The sequence below is a fragment of the Equus caballus genome, chromosome 18 (genome assembly GCF_041296265.1).
Source record: "Equus caballus isolate H_3958 breed thoroughbred chromosome 18, TB-T2T, whole genome shotgun sequence".
Taxonomy (NCBI): domain Eukaryota; kingdom Metazoa; phylum Chordata; class Mammalia; order Perissodactyla; family Equidae; genus Equus; species Equus caballus.
The window spans coordinates 16997681-17021538 of NC_091701.1; the positions used below are offsets into that span (position 1 = coordinate 16997681).

General features: G+C 43.3%; 1 non-coding gene across 1 annotated transcript; it reads right to left on the minus strand.

Annotated features, from left to right (window-relative positions):
• Nucleotides 1-4802: 4802 nt before the first annotated feature.
• On the minus strand, nucleotides 4803-4919 carry MIR9181 (microRNA mir-9181). Its single transcript, NR_128261.1, has one exon. It is a non-coding gene; the product is annotated as a microRNA mir-9181 (primary transcript).
• Between the last annotated feature and the right edge of the window lie 18939 nt (nucleotides 4920-23858).

A 23858-nucleotide genomic window follows, 5' to 3' on the forward strand; every position in this document is an offset into this window, starting at 1 on the left:
GTTTGATTCACACAATCATTCCTTCTTTACCACCCCTGTTGATAAAATTTTGGGCAGATTCCCTTTGCGTTGACCACTTTTAGATATGAAAATGTCCAATGGAAATTAATAATAGCAGAACATCAGTCCAGCCCATCTTATAATCACACAACTTTAACATTGGGAATTTAATAGCCAAACTCCTATTTAATTACACCTTCTCCTGGCCTCCATCTGGTACTTGCCTCAGGCTTGGAAGCCTGCAGTGGAGGAGGAGAGTGGTCACCTTCTCCACCCTGCCTCTCTCCTCTGCTCCACCTCCTCTCCCACTCACTAGCTGCTGGCATAGTGGAGATCTGGAGATGGTGCCCTGTAGCCATTGTAGATGTCTGAAGCAGACTCTTCCTCTTCCTTTTGCTGGTTTATGGGTATTTTCTGCTTTTGACTCCAGCTTTGATGCCTCATACAATGTTTCTCCTCTGGCTAATTACTTCTAACTCTCACTTCTGTTTCCAGGGATGCATCTATGATTTAGGGTTGTATCAACCCTCCAGATGATCTTCATAGGCAGGAACCCAAAGAGATGCACCTAAGCCATCTCCCTTCTATAAGGCCCACATCTCCCCAGGGAATTTGCTCCTTTATTCCACTGTCAGCAGAAGTTCAGTCACTCTTGACACAGCCATCTCTTTCTGGTTTCTGCTGTCCCAGTGCTGTTGGCCAGCTACAACCTCAGTCACTTGCCTTTACTCACTTTAAGAATCAAATAATCTCTGAGTGTCCCAAATTCCAAGGAATATGGCCAGACTTTCTGAGTAGTTTTCTTGAAACTCCCTCCATTTGGCTTAAAATCAATGAAAAGTACTGATGAGGGTGGAAGACATGCACAGAACCCTCTCAGCACCCTCCGAAGAAACTCCTTCTTTCAACTCTTCAATCTCTCCCTCCTGGATATGCTAGACATGGATAATGGGCTAATGAGGACAGACCAACCTCACAGTCTCTTTACATACTCTGCCCAGGTGGTCTCGTCTAGCACATTGCCTTATGAGTGTGGCTACTTGGCACCAGTTGATTTGTTCTCAGCCTTTGGAATCTTCACCAGAAATCTGAGTCAAGAGCAACAGTAACATTGAACAACTTGTTACTCTTCTATATCCATTGTCCTTAACAAAATTGCCTTATTTTACTGAGTACTACTATAAGACTAGCCATATCTAGACCTTGGGAAGATGAGAGTTTGGAGAAAATGAAACAAATGAAAAAGAAAATATAATTTGTATCCTTGAAGTCCTAACAAACTAGTGGAGGGTATAGCAGAAACTTTTGAGAATTATCTCTCTATCCCACAGGTTGATGCCCCATTTCTTTGAAAGCTCACCCTCATTCCCCGTGATGGACCCCAACAGCCATGTTTGTATGGTAATGTCACTCATTAGCCATGGTCGCCTGGATCTGTGGCTGACATTTACCTCAAGATGGGCCAATTATATTACTCTCCTGTGAATTAATAATTGAACTGAAAATCATGTCTGACTCTGAAGCTGGAAGGGTAGGCATTTTCTGCTTTGTGGACAGAGAAGAAGAGAAAGTCAATCTGAAGAGGATGAGAGGGAATAGGGTAGACATAAAAAGAGACACAGAAATGAGGAGCAGAGAGAGAATCTGTGAACCTGATTCCTAGTTACCTTCCTGTTGACTGGCTGCATCCCTGCCCTGGGCTTATGATGGATACTTCCTGCATCAATATACAAATTTTCTTTTTTGTGTAAGCTACCTAAGTTAGCTTCTGTTTCTTCAATGCTAAGCATCCTAAGCAATAGAAACACAATGCATACATAAAAAGGAGTTGAGAACAAGGCAACAAGATATAGGTAAATGCAATTGATTAGTGGAGGCATCATGGGGACTCAGTATTTGGGACAATCCTCAGAAGATGAGTAAAATTGCTATGGGAAGAATGGAAAATACTCCAGGTAGAGAAAACGGCATTAGCAAAGGCAAAGAGAATTTAAACATTTAGCTGAGGGGCCTCATTTGTCAAGAGGCGCCACTGGAAAGAAAATTAGATAAATAGGTAAGGGTTATATTTTAGAGAATCTTGAAAGCCATACAAAAAAAGTTGGGAAATTCTTGAAGATTTTTTGCTGAGGTAACATGATAGGATATGTGCTATCAAAGCCAATTATTAGACTAGCACTTAGGACAAATTAGAAGGTAAGGGGATTGGATACAGGGAAAGGAGATATAAAGTAATTTTAATAACCTGAGAAAGGGTGATGAGGAGCCATTCTAGGATGGTGAATATTGGAATAAGAATGGGGGAAGGGCAGTCTGAAATTTTAGTGCTGAATCAGAGTAGAGAGTGATGATCTCATGGCAGAAACTATCCCAGATCTAAATGGTGCTAAACATGACCATGTCCTAGCCCACTTCATGAGTAGCTACCGCCCCAGTACACTGCTACTGGGTGGGTTGGGTGCCAGCTGCAACAGACATGTGCTATTTCCCAACTAGCAGCATCTTTCCCCTTCTTTGGGGAGCAGCACTCCACTTTCCTTTGAGAATCAGGGTCAGGAAGTTCTCCTAAACTTGCTTGGCTCTATCTCACTGCAGAACTTCAGATGTGATGCAGGCATCAAGGTCTTTGTCATGGAAAGAGACAAATAAGGCACTAACAGACTGTGCAGCTCTCAATCCTAGGCTTAGAGAGCCCCCACCCTAAATGCACCTGCTGTGTGATTCCCACACCAAATCAGATGTCCTTGGTGGGAAGGAGGCTCTATAGCCATGAAACTGCTGCCATAAAATTAGTCTTTCAAGCTCTCCTCTTCCTAAATTTTGTACTTGATGGAGTCTATGATATTAGACTACTACCTAGGATTGAATGTTGGCTCTCCAACTTACCAATCGTGCAACCTTGGGCAAGCTAATTAACCTCATCATGATTCATCATCTTCATCCATAAAATAGGGATGATAACAGTGCCTACCTGACAGGGATGTTGTGAAGATTAAATACCTTAAGACTTGCAAAGTGCTTAGGACAGTGTTTAGTGCATAGAAAAGTCTCAAAAATTGTTAGCAAAAGTATCAGAAGCACTTGAACATGTTGGCTAGGTATTGTCCAAGAGAGTAGCTCAGCTTCTCATTACACAAGAGCTGAGATAGTTGCATTTGGCACATTTTCTTCACATTTCTCATAAACAAGCCTGTCCATAAAGTAATTTCACCTGCCTACTTAAGGGTGTACTTTACAGCAAACTCATCCTGGTGGGCCTATTCCAACGATGCAGCTAAATTTGAAGTCAGAAGTTTCATCAGGATTACACTAAGATTCTTTGATGAGTGAAGCCTTTGGCTGGTAACACCTGCCTTACGATTTTTCATAATAGATGATACAAACCTTTGAGACTAAACCATATACTTTTGTCAATATTGTGATGTCTGCATCTCTTTTTTTCTTTCAGGTAAAAATTGATTGTCTCAGATTTGAATAATACATGGTTATATGCTGGCGCCACTTTCCTATCCTCCCCACCTCCCCATCACCTAGCCTAAATGCCAGGTTCAGCTGCAGCCCCAGACTTTTCTCAGCCCGGAGGGAGACAGCTACCCCTGGCGCTTTAAAAATAATAGGAACTAAGATCCGTTGGCCATTTAGGGTGATTTTGTCAGAGGAAGGACCTAAAACTTGTCACTCTCTCAGCAGAATGCTGACTCTGTGTCCCCAATCACTTTAATCAACAATGCAGAATTTCTATAATACTAAGAATCAGTGCTGTAGCCATTTGCCAGGTAATTTGATTTTCAATGGACTGGATATTGAGACAGCCACTCTAATGAACAAGTCAACCATATGATTTCCTGGGGTCTCCAGGCTCTTTCCTTATTAGGTCATTAGAAAGCCAAGCACTTGGACCTTACACAGCACAGTGCAAAGAGTTCAGGGTAGATGTCCTGGCTTCAAGTTCCAGGCCTACCACTTACTCGCTATGAGACAAAAGGACAATAATAATAACCCTAACCCTAACCCTACATCACTGGGCAGTTGTGACTAAATGAGTTAATATAGGTAAAGCACTTGGAACAGCCCCAGACATATGGTGCATACCTCCAGAGGGATCTTATAGTGAGCCAGGGTGATCATTTATGTTTGTGCATATGCTTAGAATACCGTCAAGTGCTTTGCTACCACAATATAGATCTCCCAACATCCACAGAGTGTCTTTGGTAAGATATGCCTCAGAGACAGGCCTGAAATAAGAGGCATCCGTTAAAGTGATGTCGTTCCTATTTAAAGACAGTGCTTACTAATGACTAAATGCCCCTCTTGAAGGACCTGGTGGGTACGTTCCACCTTGAGCTTAGTCCCAAGGAGCATCTATCATTTATCAAAATTTTGTAGGATTTCTTTTATCTGACATGGAAAATTATATAACTTTATTTCACTTTTTGGAGCCAAGATCAATGAAGAACTGTTAAATTAGCACATCCTAGATGCCCGGGAACATCTATTCTTGTTCCTTTCTAAGTGTGAGCTCCACTGTTATTTTTAATTTGATTCTTCTACATCACATTGAATTGATATGAGAGCTCACACTCCTTCACAAGAAGAAGGAACAAGAATTAAGGAGACTTCAGTGATGACTGACTGAGGGATAAAGCCCTGTCATCCACCCTGAAGATGTTCCAGAAGAAAACAAACACCTGTCCTGCAGGTTAGTCATTTACCTGGAGGTACTTTCTAGGAATCTCTTTCAACGTTCAGATTCTCCAATTTCATCTGCACCCAAGGCACTGTGGAAACTTCAAAGTCATTCGGGAGAAAGTTGACAAACCCAAGAAGCCCACCTGACTCCACAGCCCCAGCAGGGAACTCTCTCCAGATTCTAGCCTCTACTGGAGACTAATGGGAAATGCCCAAGGCGAGCTCATCGCCCAGTCCCTCAGGCTGAAGACAATTGGAGCGGGAGATTGCAGAGCCTACAGCAGCATGCTCTTTTTCCAGGGAATTGCTCTAAAGTTATTTTGTAATGAAGTCAACAAACGTCTGTCGTTCGCTCACTATGCGCTAGCAACGCATCATGAGAAATACACACACAAATATAAGACGCAATTCCTAATCCCAGGAAATTCATGTTGCTGTGGCCAAGAAAGAGGCAAGTGTTGATACAGCCACAATAGAGGACATAATGGGATAAGAGTGAGATGAGAAGCATAATTCAGGGTCGGGGGGGTGAGAAGAGAGCAGAGTGGTGGAGTGGTTAACAGAAGTCAAACCACTGCCTGGGCTCAAATGCCTGCTCTGCTGCTTATACAACATGTGACCCTGGGTGAGTCACTTAACCTGCTGATGCCTCAGTTCCCTTATAATATCAGGATAGTAATAGTCTCTACATCACTGGGCAGCTGTGGTGACTAAATGAGTTAATATAGGTAAAGCACTTGGAACAGCCCCAGACATATAGTGCATGCTATGTTAGGATGAAGCAGTGACGGTTTAATTGTCTTTACAGGGGAGTCCCAAAGAGACAGGAAAGAAAGCTGACAACCAATCCAATCTCCTTGTCAACTAGACCCCCTGGTAAATCGTCTCATGATATTTTTTAGGAAGAAGAGCCCTGGAGAAAGATTGTTCTTTCCTCCACAGACCAGCCCCCTTAATCAGATCACCTAAGAGACCATGTGGCAATCACTGGGGCAACAACCTTGCATTAAACAGTGAGCTTCATTAAAATGTTTTTAATGCCCTGTAAATAACTCAAAGGATTTTAAATTCAACCGTTGAGTCCCTCTTTCACTGATTCAGTGTAAGAGCCAGCTTCTCCCCATTTGCTTTTGGGATTCAGCTTCTGTTTAAGATGTTTGATAATCTAATGATTAGTCTCCCTCAGTAACTTAATTTTGCCTCAAATATGATGAAAAAAGTCACCCTAGTTGTCCCTAAATAGCACCTGGGGAAGAGAAGAGTTGGAAATAGAAAGTGGACCCTTCCTTATACACAGGGAGGAGAGGTCAGAACTCGGGAGCACCCTGAACTGGCCTCACGCAAGACCTCAAGCTCATAGATATCTGAGCATAGGTATTTAGTTGTTATAAATAATAAACTCTCAAGAGCAAATGTGATAGATAGACACACAGATAGGTAGATAGACAGATAGACAATAGCTAGGTAGATAGATAGATAGATAATAGATAGATCCATAGACACATAGATGATTGATAGATAGATAACTAAGTAAATAATGTCTCTTTTTAAGTGTCAAGAAATGTTCATGTCACCAAATATTTTCCCCATTCCAAGATTTACTGTGTCTGAAATCCCACCATTAACATGACTTTCAGTTAAGCCATGCCCTTTACAGGCATTTTTTTTTCCTGAGGAAGAAGATCTGTTGCCAATCTTCCTCTTTTCTTGCTTGAGGAAGATTAGCCCTAAGCTAACATCTGTGCCAATCTTCCTCTATTTTTTTTTTACATGTGGGTCACTACCACAGCATGGCTGGTGAGTGGTGTAGGTCTGCACCCACGATCCAAACTCACAAACCTGGGCTGCCAAAGTGGAGCACGCTGAACTTAATCACTAGGCCATGAGGCCAGCCTGAACAGGCATTATTTAATAAATTCAAACCTTCTGAAGATTGATAGTTCCTTGTCTTTAACACCTTGGCCTGAACACAGTCATCAGGCTGCCTTCCTCCTTACTAGAAGAACAAGGAAAATGAGAGATGGGGACCCTGCAGAGAGCTATAAAATGGCAGCAGCAGAGAAAGGAGGCAGGCAGTGCCCAAGACATATTTTCTGCCTTTGCAATTGTGTCGAGAGCTGGTCCTAGATCTCTGTCTTGTCCAAATATCATCCTCTGACTTAATAGCAAGGTCAGGAAAAGATTTATCATTCAATCCTTATAACGGGAATTTCAGAAAAGTGTGGTGGGGGAGACCTCCTTCAATTGATTGCCACTTGTGGCTGGGTTAGCACACTTTTTAGTTGCCAGAGGAAATAAATGGTAAATGGTGGAATTAGCGTTGGTGGTGACATTGCTCCGAACTGCTCAGTCTGCAAGAAGAGAAGTGAGTAGGAATGAAAATACCCAAAGAACAGCATTGTCATGGGCATTTCCAATGCAACACAGCCAGCCAAATCAATCAGGGTAAAAACTGGCTAAAGGCCACCCTCTAGTCAATCCTGGAAGAGAAAACTGGAGCGACATATGTTCCCTTAAAAATGGAAAATTGCAATTCATTTCCAAAGTAATCATTTCTAGTGCCTGCCCCAACTTTTTATGCTTCTCTGAACTTCCTGGATATATTTACAGCGCAAAACTTCCTTCCTGTGTATGTGTTCATGCTGCGTTTTATTTGCATTGCAGAATATCACTGTAGCCCTCCCAGTCCTTATAAATTAAGTTTATTTTGAGACGAAAGAAATGAAGCAGAAGTGGTCCCTGCTGTGACTTAATGTTGTAAGAGTTTATTTCTTTGTTTTTCTTGGGAAATTATATTGATGGGGCAGGCAGGGGGAAAAAAAAGATAAAAAGCTTCCCCCTACTCCTTGCTTGTTTTCACTCTCATTTTTAAAAAGCAAATGTACCCAAATAATCTCCTTCCAGATGTACTCAGATCAAACGGGGACACTGGGTAATTGAGAAACAAGATTTCCATCTGCTCTATCAATTGAAAGGCAAAAAGTAGAAAGACAAAAAAAAAATCTTCCCTTGGCCGTGTGCGCTGTGAAGGGGTGGGTAATTCAAACGTTCGCGGAGCTGGGAAGAGCTGGGATCATCAGTGACTGACAGCTGCAGGTGCAGCTCAGCCGTGCAGCGTGTCTCTGTTCTCCGGGGCCTTCTCCAGAGCCGAGACCACGCCCCCCAGGCCCCACTCCATTGGCTGTTAGGTCTCCCGTGCCCCACCTCCATTGGCTAGCGTGCATATATTTGCATTTATTCATCTGTTCAACCAGTAGTCATTGGGGCCCTTCCTCCTCTGCCTTCACTGATTAAATTTCACTGGGACCCTGTGAAACAGGTGCAGATAGGCATCTCCTTGTTGTCCTGAAATGTTAGTTAAGTCCTATATTCTATTAATCTTTCCACATACGTCTGCTTCATCTTTCAAGCTAGATTGGAAGCTTTTCAAGAGCAGGAACCTCGTCTTTCATTGCTCCCATTCTCCAGACTGGCTTCTGGCAAAGAGCCCTGCAAATAACAACTAAAAGTACAATAAAGCCAATGGAAAAAAAAGCAGTTGATTTTATTTCATTTTTAAATATAGTTATGTGCCCAGTAAAGCAGAACTTTATCACATATGAACATATGCTTTTAATTACTGGTAAGAAAACAGACTTTCTCGAGTCCTACCCCTTCTTATTTTTAAAGTCAGAAACTCCACCTTGGAGCAGATTGTTGCTCTGGGAAGAGGCGTTTAAGTGGCCTCTCTAACTTATTTAGGTTAAGACAAGCGCCCGTTCACTCCGGAAGAATTGCCTAACCATCTGCCTTTGCTTTGGCGAGGAGCTGTGCAGTGAGAGGTAGAAGTCAGTCCTTGGGCTTCCCTGGTGGATATTTGCATCTGCTAATTTACCCCCATGGCCTTGGAGGCTTCTGATAGGGAGGGGAGCCGGACCCAGAGCCCTGTCTGTTGTGGGTTAAAGTTCTTGGACAAATCCGTGGACTGAGGTAGCAGCTAGCAGGCAAGGCCCACAGGGCTCCCTAGAAGAGGTGCACTGTAGTGGGAGCATTACTCAGCTCAGATCGTGCTCCTCGATGGGGAGGTCTGGCACTGGCACTGGTGGCCTCCCTCTGGTCCTGCATCCTACACCAAGGTAGAAACGTGTTGGAAATGGCTGCATGCAGTTTGTTATGGACTGAGTTGTGCCCCCACCCAAAATTCATATGTTGAAGCCCCAACCCCCACAGTGACTATATCTGGAGACAGGGTCTTTAGGAGGTAGTTACGGTAAACGAGGTCATAATGGTAGGTCCCTAATCTGATGGGACTAGAAGAAAAAAAGGAAGAGGAAGAGATTTCTCTCCCTCTCTCTCTCTCCCTCTCTGTCTCTCTCTCTCCTTTCTCTCTCCATCTCTCTCCACATTGTGAAGATACAGAGAGAAGGAAGCCATCTTCAAGCCAGGAAGAGAGCTCCCCCATCAGGAACCAACCCTGATGAACCCCATCAGCCAGCAACCCTGCTGGACGTTGATCTGAGACTTCCAACCTCCAGAAATATGAGAAAATAAATTTCCGTTGTTTAAGTCACTCAGTCATCCCAAGCTGACAATACAGGTATTGTCATTTTTATTTAGTGGATTAGAAAACTAAACTCAGAAAGGTTAAGTAACTTGCTCAAGATTATATAGCCAGTAAGTGGCAGAGCCAAAATTCCACTCACATTCTTTTCATTTTGCCAAGCTGAGATTCTGATGGAAAGCCACATTCGCTTTGATCCACACCATTACAGGAAAGATAGGTAGGTAATTAGTCAGACAATAATGTGAAACACATAAGCCATTATCACAGCCTTAGGTGGCCTGGAGCAGCGAAAGAGCAAGGTCCACCAGAAACCCTTGTTGTATGAATTCCTCCAGGTTGGAACAAGCAAGGCTCCACGCAAGAAGTGACTGTTAGGAAGCTGGCATTCTTTCCTCAACATCCTCACTCTCAGGTTGCATGAGGGTCAGCCTTTCCCTGGCCACACACCACTAGGAGACCCAGGCTTTGCAGATTTAATCCCTCCTGCTTGTCCCCACAGTCCCTTGTGTGGAAATGACAGCAAATAAATACACACTGGTTGACTGCTGGCCCCCTCCTCTGCCCTCCTTTTCCCGTTTGCACCTTTCCTGCAGTGTGTGTAGAGGCTTCATAAAGTGAATAGGCATTTTTGTTTTTCTTTTCCCTACAGCTGTGCATGAGGCCTCCATGTTGCCTTGAGATTTAGGGTTGTTATGTAGAGGGAATGAATATTTGCATACTTACTACTAAAACAACAGAAGACCTGAGATAAGCAGGGACCATACCATGTACACAGCAGTAGAACTGGAGAGGAGAATAGAGAAAGGAGGAGACCATCCCCACGCCCCCGCCATTCTGCTGTCAGGGAGACTAGGAGAGGGTCACCAGGAGGGACCGCAGTGAGGTGTGACCTTGGAAGAGATCAGAGAGGAGAGACAAGAAGTCTGACCTGGGGGACCAGGGTGAGAGGAGGGGCAGCTCAAGGGTCAGGACCTGTGTGCCCACTCCAGGGAGCCTCAGGGGAGCCTAACCCAGGGGTGAAAGCCAAGCCGCCACTGGGGGTCACTCACCGCCACTCAAGGTGCCACAGTATCCAACAGGAAGCCCCATCAGCTGTCCATCTCATGGCCTGGGATGGAGACTTGTGCCCTCAGCCACCTGTACTCTGCCTGTGGATTATCCAGCAGAAAAGAAGCACACCCACCTGGGCACACTGAGGTTAAATAAACTGCCCAAAGTCCCACAGAGCTGAGTGTGAAATCCAGGTCCCTGGTTTCAACCACTATTCAACACTACCTCTCATCATCCAGGGTACAAGAGGGTAGGGGGCCAAAGAGTGGTGGGAAAGTAGAAGGAGCAGGCTTTGCGCACTTCAGTGCCCCAGGCAGTGAAGACCCCACCCCCTTACACGTGATCCTGTCTACTCTGTCCTGGACTCTCTAGGTCCATGGACCATCTCATGGTGGATGGAAACTCCCCCAGGTCCAGAGCACTGCCTTGCTCATACTGATACATTCACAGCCTAAGGATGATGCCTTGCACATGCAAAGAACTAAGTAAAGCCTGAATATTTTGAATTATTAGAAGCTATTAATAAAATCTTTGTGCTTGAACATGGTTTTGTCCTAGAGCACCCTGAAGGATACATTTGTCAAAGGGGCACGTACAGATACCACAGATGGAGCTCTTTACGTCACTGTGCTCACCGGCATGGACCAATACCAGTCTGTCATTCTCTAGACAGCCTGGAGGGAGAGAATAATTTACCTTTAATAGTGCTTTACACTTTTAACAGAGCTTTTAAAAATATATCACCTCAGTTAATTCTCACCAACTCTGAGTGATAGACAGTTATAAGGGAGCACTATTACTCCTACCATGCAGATTAAGAAACTGAGGCATTAAAGGAGTGAAATGATGCATCCGAGATCATACAGCTACCCAGTAACAAAGCCGGCTCATAAATGCCAATGCCTGTTTCACTATTTCTGGTCTGGCATTCTTTCCTCTATATCTGGATGTGTCCCTTGACAGTGAATGTATTTCTCATCCTCAGATTCCATAAGCTTTATTCTACAAGTACCTTTTTCTCAGGCTGCACACCTGTTGGAAAGGGTTTGGGGAGGGCAGTTCACACAGAGCCTTGTTAGTAAAGCTATCCGTTGCCCTGGCCATGGACCAGCAGCGTCAGCATCACCTGGGAGCTTGTTCGAAATGTGGAACCTTAGGCCCATCCAGGACATATTAAATCTGAATCCACATTTTAGCAAGATCTCCGGGTAACTTGCATGCACACAAAGGGTTGAGAACCACTGCTATCGAAGCTGTGCCTGTAAGAGCGCAACAGATGTAAAGAAGTTGGAAGTTCTCAGGTTGGTTCTGTGAGCGTTAAATGAGTATCTTACGCATTCGACTGCATTCAGATACTGATTTGGTAAGCATCGCCTGGTACTCACACGTGACAGGAATGTGAAGGATATTGGCACATGCCTTGGACTTGGACCTATGACAAACTTCAAGCAGCATACACTGGGGAATACATAGATAAATGCTGTGCATCTGGCAGTCTCTCCCACACAGGGAGTGTAGGGATGGGGACATGCACCTAAAGAGATATACACATGGATTTTCTGCCCATAAGTAGGGTATTGATCAACACCTTGCCTTACTATGAGCTTTCTGATGCTGCACTGGGGCATTGTGGGGGGCAATGTTCTGAACACACAAATCCAATTCTGTTTGGCATAAACCATAAAAGTGACTCTTTGCATCACAGATGATGCTGCCTGAGTTGATTTCATGGAGGTCTGTCACCTGGTCAGTGGACAGGTGGTAAGCTGAATTAGATTCTGCCTGCTCCTCCCACTCAACTCTCCTCGCCAGCTCTCATGCCAGAGGAAGTCTGAGTCAAATGCTATTTTTGATTTTTTATAAATTGTCTCTGCAGGATGGTGTTCAGGCTATAACAGGCAGAGTGTTTTAAAGAACCAAATTATAAAATTTGTCTGAAAAAACTAAACATATTGATAGGTTTTCCTTTCCAAGAGAAGCGCTTGCTAAACCAATATGAATTTGTTGATTAATCTTAATGATACTATAGTGGGTTGAACAGTGTCCCCTTTAGAATTCACGTCCATCTGGAACCTTGGAATGTGACCTTACTTAGAAATAGGGTCTTTGCATATATAATCAGTTAAGATGGGGTTTCACTGGATTAGGTGTGGGCCATAAATCCAATGACGGGTGTCCCTTTGAGGAGAGGGGTATTTGGTGAGAAGGCAATGAGAGGCTGGAGGCAAAAATTGGAGTGACAGCTACAAGATGAGGAATGCCAGGATTGCCGGCAATCACCAGAAGCTGGTAAAAAGCAAGGAAGTTTTCTTCCCTAGAACCTTCAGAGGGAGCACAGCCCTGCCGATGCCTTGACATTGGACTTATGGCTTCCGGAACCATGAGAAAATAAATTTCTGTTGTTTGAAGCCATGCTGTCTATGGTACTTTGTTACAACAGTCCTAGGAAACTAAAACGGTGTCTAACAACTAATGTCACTACATTATTTTGAGAGCTTGCCATGTGCCAGGTGCTGCTCTGAGCACTTTTCATGTATTTATCCATTAATCCTCAAAGCAGCCTTCTGAGGGGGGTACAGAAATTCTCATTTTACATAGGAGATATTGTCACTTGCCCACATCTGTTATCGGGCCGATAGATGGTCAAGCAGGTTCTAACCCGGGCAGTCCAACTCCAGAGCCTCCTGGGACCCTCCAACCATGAACTCTGAGAGCTGGGAGGTGAAACTGAGATGAACATATGGGCACGAGTTGGTATGAACGCAAAGCATCCTGTGTTCCTGCTCTGGTTCCTCCCCACCGACGAGCAGAAATGAGGACCCACAGGAATCATTTGGATGATCAAGAAGCTTAGCTGCCCAGCAGTAGAAGTTAATGCTGTTTGGTTTCTAGGAAATGGAGTTATTAGCGAGTGCTCTCAATTAAGCAAAGCTCCAGTGTGCTAACCTAAGCTTAAAAGAACTCAAGTGCTCTGGAGCCGGCATGCCTGGGAGTATCAGCATGACCAAAGCTTCAAAGACTAAGGAGAGTGCAGCTAGAAGCCCTGTTTCACTTAGAGACTCAAAAGCCAGTGGACTCGCAGCAGCAGTTGGGAGGAAAGTACTGAGGAGAGAGTGATCTTGCTGAGTTCAGATGTTTAATCCTTTGAATATATTTCCCTTAGGTCTGTTATGGCATTTAAGGACCATTTCTAAATTACTATGCTAATGCACAGCTCGGGTTAGTTAAAAAGGTGGGCTGGCTTTCTAGAATCTTTCAAATACTCACTTTCAAAGGAGGCCCCACTGTTGAACCACAAACTAGAAAGAGCTGGATTGCCACGTGGTGGCAGACAGTTCCCACTATAAACACAATGCCTGAGGCTTTAGAAAGATGTGTGGAATGAGTATCCAACACGCAGTCTATACCAGGATTTCTCGGTCTTCTCACTTGATATTTGGGCCCAATAATTCTTTGTTGGGGGCAGGGGGGTGCCGTCCTGTGTATTGTAGGATGTTTAGCAGCATCCCTGACCTCTTACTAGATGGCCAGAAGCATCCTTGCCCCAGTTGTTGCAACCAAAAATGTACCCAGGCACAAAATCACCCTCCACCCTCCATTGAGAACCCGGAGTTTATAGAGTCACAGAAATATGCCACCATCAACCTGGGAAAAATTTTGTGTTTACAAGGTTTGTTAATCAGCTAATGGTAGAGATAAGACAACACTCCGTTTTCACATCAGCTCTGTTCACACACCCATAGCCCAGATTTGGCCACCTTCCCAAAAACCTTTGCCCTGTTACTCTCAACCTTCCTCAGCTTCTCCAACAATACTCTCTCCTTTGTTCCACTCTGAATCCCTCCCATTCTCCTTTCCTGGCTCTTTTTCCTTCACTCACCCCTGAAATGTTAATGTTCTACCAGTTTTTATCCTTACCCTCTGTCCTGCTTTGATAGTTGAGTTTCACTTGTCCCATGACCTCATTTCTCACCTACGTGTTAATGACTGACTTCTAACTCCCTATGTTTACCCTGACCCTTGCCCTAAGCTTTAATTAAACTGTACTAAACTAGTATTCCAGTATTCCCAACTAGATATCTGTGTATGTTCCATGAATATCTCAGAATTAAATTATCTAAAAGTATGCAAAATATTTACTAAAGTTCCAGGAAGCTTAGTTAGTGTCACACAACCATCCATCTGATCAAAATTCCATCAAAGTCTTGAGAGGCATCTCTTCTGTAACTAAGTCCCCCACAATCCACTAGTCACCAGGCCCCATTACAGATTCGACTTGTAGCTTCTTCCTCGGGTCAGAGCTCTCCTCTCCACTCTTGCTGCAGCTGCCCTGGTCCAGACACTCTTTGGGGACTATAAATCTGGGCTCTTCATCTTCATCTTCCCCCATTGTTGCTAAGGCATCATTCCAAAACATAGTCAGAATCCAATCCTCCTCTTCCTTCTGTGCTCCCACCACAATGACGGGCTCCAGGATCCACACAGTTACCCAAAGTAGAAACCTGAGCCTCACCTTGACTCCTCTCTCATACTTCCAATTCAATCACTCATCACAGTCATAGTCATTCTACCTGGAACCCATCCACTCCTCTCTTTCTACTTCTGCTAACTTAGTTTTGGCAACCATCATATCTTGCCTGGACTACTCAATAGGTCTTCCTGCTTCCAATATTTGCCCCGTTCAATTAATTGTACATGCAGTTATTAGAATGATGATTAAAAATGAAGGTCTGCCATAGCAATCCCACTTCTAGGTATTTATCCAAAGTTGGAAAGCAGGATCTCAAAGAGAGATTTGCACACTCATTTTTCTTGCGGTATTATGCACAGTAGCCAAGTCATGGAAGCAACCCAAATGTCCATCAGTGAATGAACACATGAAGAAAATTTGGTATATATGCACCATGGAATATTATCCCACCTTAGAAAAGGAGATCCTATCACATGCTACAATATGAATAGACCTTGAGGACATTATCCTAAGTGAAATAAGCCAGTCCCGAAAAGATAAATGCATGATTCCACTTAAATGGGATATCTAAAGTAGTCAAATTCACTGTAACAGAAAGGAGAATAGTAGACGCCAGAGGTTGGGGAGATGGAGAAATAAGGAATTGTTATTCAACAGGTTTAGAGTTTCAGTCTTTCAAGATGAAAAAGTTCTAGAAATCTGTTGCACAAGAATGTATACATATTTAACACTACTGAACTATACACTTAAAGATGGAAAATTTTGTTATGTGATTTTTACCACAATTAAAAAAATTGTTAATGAAAATCTGTGTGTATAATTGCCTTGTGTAAACCTTTAGCTAGAGGACTTTCTCTTCTGGCCTGTGCACAGTCTGTCTGCTCTGTTTGGAACTTTCTACAAAACACGTCCCCTCCCCCACTTACTCTTCTCCAGGCAAATGCCTCCTGGTCCTATTGGATGACTTCTCTGGCCTCCCTCCTTTGTGCTCACATAGTGCCTAAACTTACTCCGCTGGGGGCACTCACACTAAATAGCCATTGCCCATCTTCCATGTCTGCACACCCTAAGAAACTATGAAGTCCTCACACACAGGCACTTCTGCATCCTCCATCATTGTGTCTCTGTGGACAAGCATGTGGCCCAAATCATTCATCAGAACCCAGAGCTCTGCCTAAGAGAATTTCCATTGAATTATATTTGCTTTATCTTATTCCACTTCAAACGAATGTTTCTACTTTTTCTCCATCTGACTTTTCTGGCTCCCTTTTTATAGTCTTCTCTCCTCAGTAAACCTCCCACACTGGCCTGGTCTTGCCTTGACTAACCTCAGGCTTTCTAATTTCATTTTTCTTATACTTCTCTCCCATGGCTACTGGACTTGAAAGCTTTTCATCAAAGTACAGTTTCCCTGAGACAGCATGCAGGATGGCCCATTGAACTGTAATAAAGTCTCCTTTTAACTGAGACCAAATATGATAAAGCAGTGGCCTGTTGGGATTATTTATATGCGATTTGAAGGATAACCCTTAAATCCACTACTCTGAGCCATAGGAGAGCAGAACATTCTCTACCTCTCATGTACATTCTCCATTATAAACATTTCTCCACCTCTCTGTTTTAAAATGTAGATTTTATTATTATTCAGTTCTGGTGAGGCCAACAGATCAGGAGAAGACGGCCATTGAAAACATAGTTTATTACTCCCAGTTCCCAAGAGGAAGGGGCACAGTACACCATGCAGGGCCACAGGAGGAAGCACCAGAGTCATTAGGAGGCAGAGGGAGCAAGAGGAAAGAGTGGATGAGAACCTTCATTATGGCTTTTGCAGGAAGGAATGGGTGAGGCAGGGCAAACAAGCTAAGCACGTTTAGGAGTGGCTAGTTTGAACGCTTGCAGTGGGCTCCTAGGAACAGGGGCTGTCCCTAGTTGTCTGGCCCTGGGATGATTATGGCAGAAGGATAGTGGCCCAGAGTGTGAGATCCCAGTAAAGGTGGCTGGGAAGGGAGAGGGCTTTGGAGTGGTGGGTTTGTATGTGAAAAGTGCGGGGGAATCATTTGCGATCTCTAGGAATTGGCTTACCCTGGGAAGGGACAGTCTCCTTAGTCAGCAAGTCCCTCAAGATATCAAAACATTATGAAATACAGAAAAGAAAAAACATGATTCATGTACTCCACAACACCAGAATCAGAACATGGGGTATGGAGTCTGGCTACAGGGAGGACAAAGAAGGGGGAAAGAATAAGGATAATGCTGCTACTAACATTGCAGGTAACCCAGACTAGAGCTTTCCCTGGCTCTTACAAAGTGGATAAGAAAAATTTTTCCAGCTATGGATCAAAAATAGCCACTCACTTTCTGAGAAGTCAGCTCCTAAAACATTTACTTTAGATTTCTTTTTATGTGAAGTGATAAATATACATTTTTCCCCATGGAGAATATTTATGAAAACTTTTCTGGGAAATGTCTTTTCACTAAATATAGGGTCTCTGGAGACAGCTCAGGAAAGCAGCCCCCCGAATGTGCTGTCAATTGTGACCTGACAGTCTGAATTACCATATTTTTATATTGTAACTCACTTCCTTTAATGATATATCTATTCTACTAATGGTGTGAAAGAGATGGAAAGTGGCAGCTTTAATGGCGTGTGATGTATGAGCTCCCTAACCATTAAATGTGAGGGTTTGTCTGAGACAAGGGGAAGCTTCGCTGGCCTTCATCTGAGGCACAGGCTTCAGCGTGACACTCGGCAGAGGTGACTTTGGTGGTGACGTGGCATATGAATCCCGTTTCCTCAGTGCACTTTAAAGATGACCGCACAGGCAGACTTTGGCAGTTGGTAACTTCCGAACCTTTTATGTGCCACTTTCTTTCGCCACTTTCTTTCGGCAGATGACCTCACCCCCCCACCACTGGGTTCCTCCTTCCTTGTTGTCCTTTTTTTCTCTTTTCCTGGATGAGGTTGTAGCCCTCAGCATTTACTGGAACAGACTGTCAATTCAAATGGCTCTACCGCGGGGTCATCCTGCTGGAGGAGGGGTGCGCCCTTTTTTGTCTGCATTTTGGAGACCAGGCTGTTTAAAATGAACCTAAGGCCGTGTTTATTCAGTGGGGCGCTCGAGTGTGCCTCTATCTGGAGGTAAGGGGGTCGCCACACAGCGCCATGCAGTACCCCCTTTCCTGACGTCCTCACCCCCACAGACTCAGTCATGGGGAGGCAACATGAATCCAGAACTACGGGTGTTTGTTGCCGCAGTGATTTCTTTCTGTTCCCCTTTCCCCTTGTCGGGGGAGGATGTGCTGTCAGTCATTTTTACTTCAATCTAATAGTCCTGGCTCCCAGGCATTTTAAGCCTCTTTTCTGTCTGTGGAGTACAATATTCATGTTCCTCTCAAAGAAGTTTCAGACATGATTCAGGCGACAGAGGAAAAATAACCTTGACAGGTGGGAAGTAGGCCCTTCCTGGGGCCCTTGACGTCCCATCATGCTGGCAGCCCACAGTCCCTTCTGCCCACAAGAAAGCATCAGTGCCCTCTCTGTTTGGCTGAGCCCTGGGAGTGGGCCCAGGCTTCCAAGCTTGAAAGAATTTCCAGACGGGGTATATCTATCATAGCCGCTTTCTGTGACACGCTGTGTTTGCCCCAACAGAGACGTGGGGTGTGCGTGTGCCCTGAGCCCCATGTGTACCTTCTTGGGCAGCACTGCAGTTCTCTTAGCTTCTACCAGTCTGCTCCGTCCCCACCTCTTTCTTAGGACTGAAATCTGCCAGGCTTCCTTTCCTACTTCATCAGCTCCTGACTATTGTTTGGTTTGTAAACATCAGGTCCACAAATTTTTTTTAAGTCAAAAATTATGCAGACACTGTATAAAACAACAACAAAAAAAATTAGAAGGAGCTAAAGGTATTGCTCAAGAGAAACCCAACTGCTTGAGCATCAATCAGTCTTTTGACCGTGAGTCTGACCCAACGTCTGCACTGGTCCTTAAGGAGGGAAGAAATTCTGGCTTTTAAATCAAACATGTAGATACAAACAGAGGTTACAATACATCAAAGGATATTTTTTGAAAGTTCCAATAAATAAAGAGATATACAGCATGTCTGTATTTGCAAACCAAATATTGCAAAAACATCAAATATCCCAAGATGAATTTCAAGTTTTAATGCTAACTCAATCATGTTCTCAAAAAAAGCTTGTCGTCAAACTTAGTACATATTAATTCTAAAGTTCTTCTCAGAGAAAAAGCAGATAAGCATAACAAAGGAGAACAATATTATAGATTATTTAAATGGAATAAATAGTACAGAATTAGACCACATTATAAAATAAAAATGTTATGTGTAATGAAAAGACACCATAAATCAATGAAGGCAAAGGCAGAAATATTTAATAGTATTGGTTTTGATGATTAGCATTAAGGGAAGAATAACTTTAGACTCAAGTAATATAATAAATTTAAATGAATTAAGAACTTAAATATAAAATCCTAGCCATGAAAAATATAAATACAGGCACTCAGTTATTGATAATTTTTCTTTTTTTTTTTTTTTGTTTGGTGAGGAAGATTGGCCCTAAGCTAACATCTGTTGCCAATCTTCCTCTATTTTGTATGTGGGATGCAGCCACAGCATGGCTTGACCAGCAGTGTAGGTCCATGCCCAGGGTTCCAAACCTGCAAACCCTGGGCCACCAAAGTGGAGCATGTGAACTTAACCACTATGCCACTGGGCCAGTCCCTACCTGATCATTTAGTACATCTGGAAAGCTTGAAGGAAGATGACTTTCTTGGTATAAATGTGGTAGAAAAAGTCAGAGAGAACTTAGATTTGATAGAAAAAATTAAAAACACCTATACTCCAAGAGAAATTATTAACCAAAAGAAAAAGAATAGGATAGGCAAATATAATATAGAAGTGATTGACATTTTTAGAATGTAAAAGTTCTTGCAACTTGCAATAAACATGTCAAGACCCCAGTAGATAAACTAGGGAGACAATCAGATGGTAAAACTCACAGACATGAAAGACAACTTTGCCAGTTATAATAATGCAAATTAAACAAAATTAAGGTACACATTTTGCATATTAAGTTAATAAAATAAAAGTCTAATGATATGTTGCTAGTAATGATGTATCAAAAATCCTGTCACCTACATTGCATATAACATTTTAAATTGATGCAATCCTTTTAGAAAGTTACTTGACAATATATTTCAGGGACCATATGAAAGATTATATTGTCTGACATAATCCTACTTGCATACAAAATATGAGAAAAGCTATGCACATGAAGATGTTTATCACAATCTTAGTAGTGAAAAAACAGAAGTAAACAAATATCCAGTAATAAAAGAGTAACTAAACTGGTGGAATTGCGGCAATTTTAAAACACCTCTGCAAATTCTCTCATCCCTGTGCCAGTGAGGTGTATTCCTTCCCCTTGAATCTGGGCTGACCTTGATTACTGCTTATTCACTAGGATGCAGCGGAAGTGGCACTAACTGAGGGTCAATGAAACTTCTGCCTGTCGCGCTAGAACACTCCTGCTGGAGCCCTGAGCCACCGCAAAAGAAGAGCTAGCATCCTAAGGCTGCCATGTTAGGACGAAGACCAAACCAGCCCAAATGGAGCGTCCGTGTTGAGATGTCCCAAGACTCACTAAAGAGAGAGGGAGGCCCAGCCTGCCCCCTTTGTCCCACATCCAGCCACCATATAATGCTGCCTGCTTGAGCCTAAACCACCCAGATTAGCCCTTCCCAAACCCCTGACGTGCAGAAACCATCAGAAATAACACAGCGATTGTTGCTGTTTCAGGTCACAAAGTCCTGAGTGGTTTGTTGCACAACAATAGATGCCTGGAACAGAAATCTCTGCTAGACAGAACATGAGGTAGCCACTGAAGAGCTTCATTAAAAAGCCTGTGTAGAAACCCAGAAAGATTCTTTTACATAGCTTTAGTAAAAAAAATGAGACATAAAACTTTTGCTCACTGTGATTATAACCATCCATACTGAAAAGGCCTAGACTGGAGTAACCACAATGTTAAAAGTCGGGTTAGTTTGGTAACACTAGGATGGTGTTATTGTGCTGATGTCTAGGCTTACTAAAATGTAGTTATAATGATTATGTAATTAACTAATGAGAAAAACTCGTCCCTCAAAAGAAAAAAAACTGAGTTCCATTTTAAGACACTGGTTGAGCAAAATAAAAAAATCTAAGATGTTAGAAGCGCAAAAGCACTATGGCAAAATTCTCCCTCTTCCCAAGAGTGATTATGAATTGGAGTGGGACCCCTGAGGTTTGTGCATGAAAATGTGAAAATTCTATCTTCTGTTGTTTCCCAAGTTTGCAGCAAGCTCATAAATATTATCCACAGCCAAATATGTACTGCAGAGTTCTTTTTATTTTACTGCTTCCATTTTTAAGACAAAAATTATACAGATATCTTGTATAAAATGCAAATAACACAGAGATGTTTGAAATGTATACGTGACAATGTGGTCTTAGTGTCATCTCTTTTGGGACTAGATTAGAGACTACCTTGATGTTCCATCCACTCACGTCATGTCACCTCAAGTCCATCAGGGACACAGGTGGCTCCTCGTAGCTGAGTCACCTATCAACTAAAGGATACACACACACACACAAAATGTGGGATGATGACATAAGACTCAATAGTGGCAAATAAAGCACCTGTCAGGAAAGGGAGACTGGAGAGACAGGTAGCAATCACTGGCCTATTGTAGTTTTATCAAATCCCACAGGGGAAGGATTGTGAAGGCCCCTTCTCAGGCCGCAGAGGAAGGTGCTTCTTGGCCCGTCTGGTACTCCCTGTGCTGTCAGTGGAGAGTGAGGCAGGCTTTGGAGAGTGTGCTCTTCTTGGAGGCTGATAGCTCACTTCCGGTTGGTGTAGGTTTGGGATAAGCGGCATTACTTCAGGGGTTGAACAATTACAGACATTTACACGTGGAGGTGATAGTTCCTTAGAGTGATAAAATTCCCTCGAAAATTCCCTAAGCTTCTTGTTTATTTATTTGCCTGCAGTCACTCTGTGCAAGATCTTATCTAGACCTAATCTTTATGCCTATGACTCTAGTCTAGGGGTTAGCAAACTTTTCCTATAAAATGGTCAGGTAGTAAATACTTTGGGCTTACTGGACAAAATGGCAAAATCAAGAGTATTATGTAGGTACTTATATACTAAGAGAGAAAACAGGTGGCCACGTTTTTTCTCCTCTTTTTAGGTCCAAGCCATACAAAGACAAGTGGCAGGTCAGATTTGCCTGACAGACTGCAGTGTGCCAGCCCCTGATCTTGTCTATTTCTCACTGGCTTCTGTGCTCCATGCCCTCTGTCATCTTTGTAGTGGCCATCTTGAAGGCAATCTGAGACAGTAGGCTTTCAAGGAAAGGCAGCACTCAATCTGATCTTTGTCACCATTATCATTTTACTTTGCTCATGGTGATGCAGAGAACTTTTAATAAAGGACACTTGACAAAGGCCTGCAGCCATAAGTGTAGGTCCTAGTAAAGCTGCCTCTTCAGAGTCACTACTCACCACTTCAGTTTGCAACGCAGATGTCCTCGGTGTTTTCAGCCCAGTTGGGACTCCAGTTACTGAGCTCTTAGTCGACTCAGATAGCAGAATGTGGGTAGAGTCCTATTTTAGCAAAGTCATAGTGCCTTCCGCCAACGCCTACAGGCTGCTAACCCTGGCTGGAGCTCATCTCTCTTATGGCAAGAGTGTCAAGAAACAGCCAACATACACCACATTCTAAAACTTTTCCACCAATTCCTTAATGCTGTGGGCCTAGTGTGCCCCTGCTCTGCCTCCTGACAAACTTAGGGAACAGTTTTTACCAAAATGCTGGCCTGCACCACCCGTGTATTCCCACCTACTACCTGAACACTTCAACTAATCCTTTGACACATGCTTGAGGTCCGATACTTGCGATCCAGGGATATAGCATCAGCTTTCAGGAAGCAAGATGGAGGAAGAGACAAAGTTAAAAAGAGAAAGGGGCGTGTGCTAGACGTCTTTAAAGGAAAGCTCTCAGAAGCTGCTAAATGATGCTTTTGCTTGCATGTCACAGGCCAGAAGGTAGAGACATGGCCATCCCTAGCTAAAAGAGGAGCTTAGAAATGCAGCCCCTATCCTGGGCAGCCATATACCTAGTCCCAAAATGGGACTCTATCACATTGGAAGTGAGAATGGTTACTAAAGGCTGACTGGCAGGCTCTACCATACATGGGTACCAATATAACTCCCATTTTGAAGATGAGAACCCTAAGTGCTGCTTGAGAGGAAGTGGTGAAACCAAAATCCCTCACCAGGCGGTCTGACTCAGAATCTCATGTTCTTAATAAAGGGTCAGCTTGCTCTTTTGAAGATTCTCATACCCACAGTTCAGGGGTGTCCCTCTAACCTGTATATAAATATTCCAGTGAAAGAAATAGGGGCCAGCTCCGTGGCCAAGTGGTTAAGTGCTCTGCTGCGGCGGCCCAGGGTTTGGATCCTGGGCGCGGACATGGCACCGCTCGTCAGGCCACCTTGAGGTGGCATCCCACATCCCACAACTAGAAGGACATGCAACTAAGATATGCAACTGTGTACGGGGGGGTTTGGGGAGATAAAGCAGAAAGAAAAAAAAAGAAAGAAGGTTGGCAACAGTTGTTAGCCCAGGTGCCAATCTTTAAGAAAAAAAAAAAAGAAAGAAATAGCTGTGGGCTTCCTATCTAAGGACTTATGGAATTATAACATTTCTTAGCAAAATTTTCAGACTAAATTTAAGGAAACAGAGGAGAAAAAGGAAGCATGGTCCCTCAACAGGTGACTAAATAAAGAAAATGTGCTATATCCACACCACGGAATATTATTCAGCCATAAAAGGGAATGTAGTACTCATGCGTACTACAACGTGGATGAATATTGAAAACATTGTGCTAAGTGAAAGAAGTCAGTCACAAAGGACCAAACATTATATGATTCCATTTATGTGAAATGACCAAAATAGATAAATCCATAGAGACAGAAAGTAGATTAGCGGTTGCCAGGGGCTCGGGAAATGGGGAACGGGGAGTGACTGCTGATGAGTATAGAATTTCTT